Consider the following 9,140-nt stretch of genomic DNA (forward strand, 5'->3'; position numbering starts at 1 on the left):
TTAAATTTGCCCGTCCGGACACCTCCACCTAGTCTCTCATTGGTTGTCCCTATTCCTGTTCATGTTCCACAGAAATTGCAATCTAGGCCAAACAGGAGGTTAAAGGCACTGACTCTCCAAGTGGGGAGAGTGTTAGTAAAGTGTCTGGAATGTTGCACCCGAGTACCAGGGGACGAAAACTGAGACACATTTGAACGCGTTTTCCGATCACACGGTGGATCATACTCTGGGTTCCACATGCATGTTTTAGCTGCAGGAAGAATCCCTTAAACATGGAGAGTTGAGACCCATGGAATGGGTACCATGCAATATGACTTCAAAGGGTCTACATTTGCTCACCGAACCTCACCAATCCTATCACTGCTGCGTTTATGCCGCTGTACACACGCTTGATTCTGTTTCGGAGACATATAAATCCATAGGTTTTAAGATTCTTACTAGTCAGGTATATTCTTAGGCGTTTAATATGTGGTGTTGAGTCCACTTCGTTGAGCAAGGAATACCTCTTGTCTATTACATATTTGGCTTATGGAACGGTATCTGTGCTAATTTCAATCTCTGGTTTTATGCCACATCCAAACTCACCTTTCCCCTTAAGCAAGCATAAGTTGGTTTTCTACATTTGACACCCTGTTCTGTTTTGTAATTCAGTTCCTGTGTAGCCAAGTTTACATTCCGTCTAGTAGTGATATCTTATGATGTTTCTTTTTCTGTGTGACTTATTTCACTTAGAATCATCATACCTGAATCCACTCATTATGCTGCTACGGGCCTGATGACATAGATTTCATTGCTGAGTGATATTGCATTGTATGTAAGTACCACAATTTCTTTATCCATTTTTCGCTTTCTGTGATATTGAACTTGTACCGTAAACGAGGTTCTTGTAAACAGAGCCGGCCGAAACTTTGGGGTGGCTGTGTCTTTTTGATTTTAATTTCCCTAAGCTATAGGACCATAAGAGGAAGTGCCCTAGACTCCGTTGCTTTGTTTTTTAGATGTTTCTGGAAACACCATACACTTCTCCAGAGTGGCTGTTGGCAATTTACATGCCGCCCATCAGCATAACAAGGCTCCCAGTTCTCCATGGCCTGTCCTGCCTTTCTGGATTTTACACTTTTTTCAGATGGCCCTTTTGACCGGAGGGCAGTGAGATTTCATTGTAGTGCAGATTGCCTTTGCAAGCTTGCTTGGTTAGCCAAAAAGGGCGTATGCCTTTTTTCCTGAATATATTCAGGAAAAAACGCATACGCCCTTTTTGGCCAAGTGCATCATTGTGGACGTTCTGCCTCTTTTCCTATGCTTTACATGCAATTCCAGTCTACCTCCTGAAATCGGTTTCCTGCAATTCTGCCCCGCTTTCAAGTCCTCTTGGCAGCCTTCCTTCAATATATTTTTGGACAATAGCTGTCATTTAGAACTCTGCAGATTTGGGAATTAGAGTGCCCCTGAGCTCCTTTCTTCAACTCGCTTTCTTGTGAGCTGGCCGCAACACCGCAGGATTGCTTCGGGCCCTAGTGTGGTTCCGGCATGGCACGCTGAGCCTTTGGTTAATTCCTCTTCCTGGTGGGAAATGAGAGTTAAATTTGCCCGTCCGGACACCTCCACCTAGTCTCTCATTGGTTGTCCCTCTTCCTGTTCATGTTCCACAGAAATTGCAAACTGGGCCAAACAGGAGGTTAAAGGCACTGACTCTCCAAGTGGGGAGAGTGTTAGTAAAGCGTCTGGAATGTTGCACCCGAGTACCAGGGGACGAAAACTGAGACACATTTGAACACGTTTCCCGATCATACGGTGGATCGTACTCTGGGTTCCACATGCATGTTTTAGCTGAAGGAAGAATCCCTTAAACATGGAGAGTTGAGACCCATGGAATGGGTACCATGCAATATGACTTCAAAGGGTCTGCATTTGCTCACCAAACCTCACCATTCCTATCACTGCTGCGTTTATGCCGCAGTACACATGCTTGATTCTCTTTTGGAGACATATAAATCCTTAGGTTTTAAGATTTTTACTAGTCAGGTATATTCTTAGGCGTTTAATGTGGGGTGTTGAGTCCATTTCGTTGAGCAAGGAGTAGCTCTTGTCTATTACATATTTGGCTTATGGAACGTTATCTGTGCTAATTTCAATCTCTGGTTTTATGCAGCAACCCAACTCACCTTTCCACTTAAGCAAGCATAAGTTGGTTTTCTACATTTGACACCCTGTTTTGTTTTGTAATTCAGTTCTTGTGTAGCCAAGTTTACATTCCGTGTATTAGTGATATCTTATGATGTTTCTTTTTCTGTGTGACTAATTTCACTTAGAATCATCGTACCTGAATCCACTCATTATGCTGCTACGGGCCTGATGACATAGATTTCATTGCTGAGTGATATTGAATTGCACGTAAGTACCACAACTTTTTTATCCATTTTTCGCTTTCTGTGATATTGAACTTGTACGGTAAACGAGGTTCTTGTAAACACAGCCGGCCCAAACTTTGGGTTGGCTCTGTCTTTTTGATTTTCATTTCCCTAAGCTATAGGACCATAAGTGGAAATGCCCTAGGCTCTGTTGCTTTGTTTTTTGGATGTTTCAGGAAACACCATACACTTCTCCAGAGTGGCTGCTGGCAATTTACATCCCGCCCATCAGCATAACAAGGCTCCCAGTTCTCCATGGCCTGTCCTGCCTTTCTGGATTTTACACTTTTTTCAGATGGCCCTTTTGACCGGGTGGCAGTGAGACTTCATTGTAGTGCAAATTTCCTTTGCAAGCTTGCTTGGTTGGCCAAAAAGTGCGTATGCGTTTTTTCCTGAATATATTCAGGAAAAAACGCATACGCCCTTTTTGGCCAAGTGCATCATTGTGGACGTTATGCCTCTTTTCCTATGCTTTACATGCAATTCCAGTGTACCTCCTGAAATCGGTTTCCTGCAATTCTGCCCCGCTTTCAAGTCCTCTTGGCAGCCTTACTTCAATATATTTTTGGACGATAGCTGTCATTTATAACTCTGCAGGTTTGTGAATTACAGTGCCCCTGAGCTCCTTTCTTCAACTCGCTTTCTTGTGAGCTGGCCGCAACACCGCAGGATTGCTTCAGGCCCTAGTTTGGTTCAGGCATCGCATGCAGAGCCTTTGGTTAATTCCTCTTCCTGGTGGGAAATGAGAGTTAAATTTGTCCGTCCAGACACCTCCAGCTAGTCTCTCATTGGTTCTCCCTCTTCCTGTTCATCTTACGCAGAAATTGCAAACTGGGCCAAACAGGAGGTTAAAGGCACTGACTCTCCAAGTGGGGAGAGTGTTAGTAAAGCGTCTGGAATGTTGCACCCGAGTACCAGGGGACGAAAACTGAGACACATTTGAACACGTTTCCCGATCACACGGTGGATCATACTCTGGGTTCCACATGCATGTTTTAGCTGAAGGAAGAATCCCTTAAACCTGGAGAGTTGAGACCCATGGAATGGGTACCATGCAATATGACGTCAAAGAGTCTGCATTTGCTCACCGAACCTCACCAATCCTATCACTGCTGCGTTTATGCCGCTGTACACACGCATGATTCTCTTTCGGAGACATATAAATCCATAGGTTTTAAGATTCTTACTAGTCAGGTATATTCTTAGGCGTTTAATATGGGGTGTTCAGTCCACTTCGTTGAGCAAGGAGTAGTTCCTGTCTATTACATATTTGGCTTATGGAACGGTATCTGTGCTAATTTCAATCTCTGGTTTTATGCCGCACCCCAACTCACCTTTCCCCTTAAGCAAGCATAAGTTGGTTTTCTACATTTGACACCCTCTTCTGTTTTGTAATTCAGTTCCTGTGTAGCCAAGTTTACATTCCGTGTAGCAGTGATATCTTATGATGTTTCTTTTTCTGTGTGACTTATTTCACTTAGAATCATCGTACCTGAATCCACTCATTATGCTGCTACGGGCCTGATGACATAGATTTCATTGCTGAGTGATATTGCTTTGTACGTAATTACCACAACTTCTTTATCCATTTTTCGCTTTCTGTGATATTGAACTTGTACCGTAAACAAGGTTCTTTTAAACAGAGCCGGCCCAAACTTTGGGGTGGCTGTGTCTTTTTGATTTTCATTTCCCTAAGCTATAGGACCATAAGTGGAAGTGCCCTAGGCTCTGTTGCTTTGTTTTTTGGATGTTTCAGGAAACACCATACACTTCTCCAGAGTGGCTGCTGGCAATTTACATCCCGCCCATCAGCATAACAAGGCTCCCAGTTCTCAATGGCCTGTCCTGTCTTTCTGGATTTTACACTTTTTTCAGATGGCCCTTTTGACCGGGGGGCAGTGAGACTTCATTGTAGTACAGATTTCCTTTGCAAGCTTGCTTGGTTGGCCAAAAAGGGCGTATGCGTTTTTTCCTGAATATATTCAGGAAAAAACGCATACGCCCTTTTTGGCCAAGTGCATCATTGTGTACGTTCTGCCTCTTTTCCTATGCTTTACATGCAATTCCAGTGTACCTCCTGAAATCGGTTTCTTGCAATTCTGCCTCGCTCTCATTTCCTCTTGGCTGCCTTACTTCAATATATTTTTGGAAGATAGCTGTCATTTATAACTCTGCAGGTTTGTGAATTACAGTGCCCCTGAGCTCCTTTCTTCAACTCGCTTTCTTGTGAGCTGGCCGCAACACCGCAGGATTGCTTCAGTCCCTAGGTTGGTTCCGGCACGGCACGCTGAGCCTTTGGTTAATTCCTCTTCCTGGTGGGAAATGAGAGTTAAATTTGCCCGTCCAGACACCTCCAGCTAGTCTCTCATTGGTTCTCCCTCTTCCTGTTCATTTTCCACAGAAATTGCAAACTGGGCCAAACAGGAGGTTAAAGGCACTGACTCTCCAAGAGGGGAGAGTGTTAGTAAAGCGTCTGGAATGTTGCACCCGAGTACCAGGGGACGAAAACTGAGACACATTTGAACACGTTTCCCGATGAAAGAGTGGATCATACTCTGGGTTCCACATGCATGTTTTAGCTGAAGGAAGAATCCCTTAAACCTGGAGAGTTGAGACCCATGGAATGGGTACCATGCAATATGACGTCAAAGAGTCTGCATTTGCTCACCGAACCTCACCAATCCTATCACTGCTGCGTTTATGCCGCTGTACACACGCATGATTCTCTTTCGGAGACATATAAATCCATAGGTTTTAAGATTCTTACTAGTCAGGTATATTGTTAGGCGTTTAATATGGGGTGTTGAGTCCACTTCGTTGAGCAAGGAGTAGCTCTTGTCTATTACATATTTGGCTTCTGGAACGGTATCTGTGCTAATTTAATCTCTGGTTTTATGCCGCACCCCAACTCACCTTTCCCCTTAAGCAAGCATAAGTTGGTTTTCTACATTTGACACCCTCTTCTGTTTTGTAATTCAGTTCCTGTGTAGCCAAGTTTACATTCCGTGTAGCAGTGATATCTTATGATGTTTCTTTTTCTGTGTGACTTATTTCACTTAGAATCATCGTACCTGAATCCACTCATTATGCTGCTACGGGCCTGATGACATAGATTTCATTGCTGAGTGATATTGCTTTGTACGTAATTACCACAACTTCTTTATCCATTTTTCGCTTTCTGTGATATTGAACTTGTACCGTAAACAAGGTTCTTTTAAACAGAGCCGGCCCAAACTTTGGGGTGGCTGTGTCTTTTTGATTTTAATTTCCCTAAGCTATAGGACCATAAGTGGAAGTGCCCTAGGCTCTGTTGCTTTGTTTTTTCGATGTTTCAGGAAACACCATACACTTCTCCAGAGTGGCTGCTGGCAATTTACATCCCGCCCATCAGCATAACAAGGCTCCCAGTTCTCCATGGCCTGTCCTGCCTTTCTGGATTTTACACTTTTTTCAGATGGCCCTTTTGACCGGGGGGCAGTGAGACTTCATTGTAGTGCAGATTTCCTTTGCAAGCTTGCTTGGTTGGCCAGAAAGGGCGTATGCGTTTTTTCCTGAATATATTCAGGAAAAAAACGCATACGCCCTTTTTGGCCAAGTGCATCATTGTGGACGTTCTGCCTCTTTTCCTATGCTTTACATGCAATTCCAGTCTACCTCCTGAAATCGGTTTCCTGCAATTCTGCCCCGCTTTCAACTCCTCTTGGCAGCCTTACTTCAATATATTTTTGGAAGATAGCTGTCATTTATAACTCTGCAGGTTTGTGAATTACAGTGCCCCTGAGCTCCTTTCTTCAACTCGCTTTCTTGTGAGCTGGCCGCAACACCGCAAGATTGCTTCGGACCCTAGTGTGGTTCTGGCATGGCATGCTGAGCCTTTGGTTAATTCCTCTTCCTGGTGGGAAATGACAGTTAAATTTGCCCGTCCGGACACCTCCACCTAGTCTCTCATTGGTTGTCCCTATTCCTGTTCATGTTCCACAGAAATTGCAATCTAGGCCAAACAGGAGGTTAAAGGCACTGACTCTCCAAGTGGGGAGAGTGTTAGTAAAGTGTCTGGAATGTTGCACCCGAGTACCAGGGGACGAAAACTGAGACACATTTGAACGCGTTTTCCGATCACACGGTGGATCATACTCTGGGTTCCACATGCATGTTTTAGCTGCAGGAAGAATCCCTTAAACATGGAGAGTTGAGACCCATGGAATGGGTACCATGCAATATGACTTCAAAGGGTCTACATTTGCTCACCGAACCTCACCAATCCTATCACTGCTGCGTTTATGCCGCTGTACACACGCTTGATTCTGTTTCGGAGACATATAAATCCATAGGTTTTAAGATTCTTACTAGTCAGGTATATTCTTAGGCGTTTAATATGTGGTGTTGAGTCCACTTCGTTGAGCAAGGAATACCTCTTGTCTATTACATATTTGGCTTATGGAACGGTATCTGTGCTAATTTCAATCTCTGGTTTTATGCCACATCCAAACTCACCTTTCCCCTTAAGCAAGCATAAGTTGGTTTTCTACATTTGACACCCTGTTCTGTTTTGTAATTCAGTTCCTGTGTAGCCAAGTTTACATTCCGTCTAGTAGTGATATCTTATGATGTTTCTTTTTCTGTGTGACTTATTTCACTTAGAATCATCATACCTGAATCCACTCATTATGCTGCTACGGGCCTGATGACATAGATTTCATTGCTGAGTGATATTGCATTGTATGTAAGTACCACAATTTCTTTATCCATTTTTCGCTTTCTGTGATATTGAACTTGTACCGTAAACGAGGTTCTTGTAAACAGAGCCGGCCGAAACTTTGGGGTGGCTGTGTCTTTTTGATTTTAATTTCCCTAAGCTATAGGACCATAAGAGGAAGTGCCCTAGACTCCGTTGCTTTGTTTTTTAGATGTTTCTGGAAACACCATACACTTCTCCAGAGTGGCTGTTGGCAATTTACATGCCGCCCATCAGCATAACAAGGCTCCCAGTTCTCCATGGCCTGTCCTGCCTTTCTGGATTTTACACTTTTTTCAGATGGCCCTTTTGACCGGAGGGCAGTGAGATTTCATTGTAGTGCAGATTGCCTTTGCAAGCTTGCTTGGTTAGCCAAAAAGGGCGTATGCCTTTTTTCCTGAATATATTCAGGAAAAAACGCATACGCCCTTTTTGGCCAAGTGCATCATTGTGGACGTTCTGCCTCTTTTCCTATGCTTTACATGCAATTCCAGTCTACCTCCTGAAATCGGTTTCCTGCAATTCTGCCCCGCTTTCAAGTCCTCTTGGCAGCCTTCCTTCAATATATTTTTGGACAATAGCTGTCATTTAGAACTCTGCAGATTTGGGAATTAGAGTGCCCCTGAGCTCCTTTCTTCAACTCGCTTTCTTGTGAGCTGGCCGCAACACCGCAGGATTGCTTCGGGCCCTAGTGTGGTTCCGGCATGGCACGCTGAGCCTTTGGTTAATTCCTCTTCCTGGTGGGAAATGAGAGTTAAATTTGCCCGTCCGGACACCTCCACCTAGTCTCTCATTGGTTGTCCCTCTTCCTGTTCATGTTCCACAGAAATTGCAAACTGGGCCAAACAGGAGGTTAAAGGCACTGACTCTCCAAGTGGGGAGAGTGTTAGTAAAGCGTCTGGAATGTTGCACCCGAGTACCAGGGGACGAAAACTGAGACACATTTGAACACGTTTCCCGATCATACGGTGGATCGTACTCTGGGTTCCACATGCATGTTTTAGCTGAAGGAAGAATCCCTTAAACATGGAGAGTTGAGACCCATGGAATGGGTACCATGCAATATGACTTCAAAGGGTCTGCATTTGCTCACCAAACCTCACCATTCCTATCACTGCTGCGTTTATGCCGCAGTACACATGCTTGATTCTCTTTTGGAGACATATAAATCCTTAGGTTTTAAGATTTTTACTAGTCAGGTATATTCTTAGGCGTTTAATGTGGGGTGTTGAGTCCATTTCGTTGAGCAAGGAGTAGCTCTTGTCTATTACATATTTGGCTTATGGAACGTTATCTGTGCTAATTTCAATCTCTGGTTTTATGCAGCAACCCAACTCACCTTTCCACTTAAGCAAGCATAAGTTGGTTTTCTACATTTGACACCCTGTTTTGTTTTGTAATTCAGTTCTTGTGTAGCCAAGTTTACATTCCGTGTATTAGTGATATCTTATGATGTTTCTTTTTCTGTGTGACTAATTTCACTTAGAATCATCGTACCTGAATCCACTCATTATGCTGCTACGGGCCTGATGACATAGATTTCATTGCTGAGTGATATTGAATTGCACGTAAGTACCACAACTTTTTTATCCATTTTTCGCTTTCTGTGATATTGAACTTGTACGGTAAACGAGGTTCTTGTAAACACAGCTGTCCCAAACTTCGGGTGGCTGTGTCTTTTTGATTTTAATTTCCCTAAGCTATAGGACCATAAGTGGAAGTGCCCTAGGCTCTGTTGCTTTGTTTTTTGGATGTTTCAGGAAACACCATACACTTCTCCATAGTGGCTGCTGGCAATTTACATCCCGCCCTTCAGCATAACAAGGATCCTAGTTCTCCTTGGCCTGTCCTGCCTTTCTGGATTTTACACTTTTTTCAGATGGCCCTTTTGACCGGGGGGCAGTGAGACTTCATTGTAGTGCAGATTTCCTTTGCAAGCTTGCTTGGTTGGCCAAAAAGTGCGTATGCGTTTTTTCCTGAATATATTCAGGAAA

The sequence above is a fragment of the Leucopleurus acutus genome, assembly GCF_964270905.1.
Source record: "Leucopleurus acutus genome assembly, chromosome: 4".
NCBI classification, from domain to species: Eukaryota; Metazoa; Chordata; class Mammalia; order Artiodactyla; family Delphinidae; genus Leucopleurus; species Leucopleurus acutus.